This window comes from Otolemur garnettii, unplaced genomic scaffold (genome assembly GCF_000181295.1).
Source record: "Otolemur garnettii isolate 467f Iridium unplaced genomic scaffold, OtoGar3 scaffold00106, whole genome shotgun sequence".
NCBI lineage: Eukaryota > Metazoa > Chordata > Mammalia > Primates > Galagidae > Otolemur > Otolemur garnettii.
The window spans coordinates 5,883,067-5,883,860 of record NW_003852501.1 but is presented as its reverse complement, the minus strand read 5'-3'; positions in this window follow the sequence as shown (position 1 = coordinate 5,883,860).

Sequence of the window (794 nt, the reverse complement as noted above, 5' to 3'; positions counted from 1 at the left end):
GTCTGCATATGTGGTAGGAAAATGCGGCCTTACTCTGTCATCCTGGGTAGAGTGCTCTGGCATCATAGCTCACAGCAACCTCAAACTTCTGAGCTCACTCGCCTGGGCCTCACAGAGGGCCAGGATTATAAGCATGAGCCACCGGCCTGGCCCTTCTGTTGATATTTTGAAAATTGAGGTAGTTTATGTGAAATGAATGCATAGATTTAACTGTACATTTTGGTGAGATTTAATAAACATATATACCCAATACCCACTCCTTTATCACAAAATAAAACCCCATCACCCCAGCAAATTCCTTTGAATCCCTTTCCAGTAAATCTCCACAATCTGATCCTTAGATTTTATTTTTCTTTTTTTAACCTCATTTAAATGGAATTATACCATATGTAGTCTCTTGTGTCTTGCTTTTACTCAGCATAATATTGATGACTGAGTGAATTTTGAGATTCATCTGTGTTGTTGCACACATCGGTAATTTGTTCCTTTTTTTTTCTTTGCTGGTCATAGTCCATTAATGAATAAGCTTCAATTTGTTTATCCACTTATCTGTTGATGGATATTCAGGTTATTTCCAATTCAAGGCTATTATAAATATAGCTGCTGTTAACATTCTGTTTTGAGTATTTTGTATACATGTTCATTTCTCTTGGGTGAATACCTGTAAGTGGAATTTTTGAGTCATAGGGATCATATTCCATTTAACTTTATAAAAAACTATGTTTTTCAAAGCGGTTACGATAATTACATTTCTTTTCTTTTTTTTTTTTTTTGAGACAGAGCCTCAAGCTGTC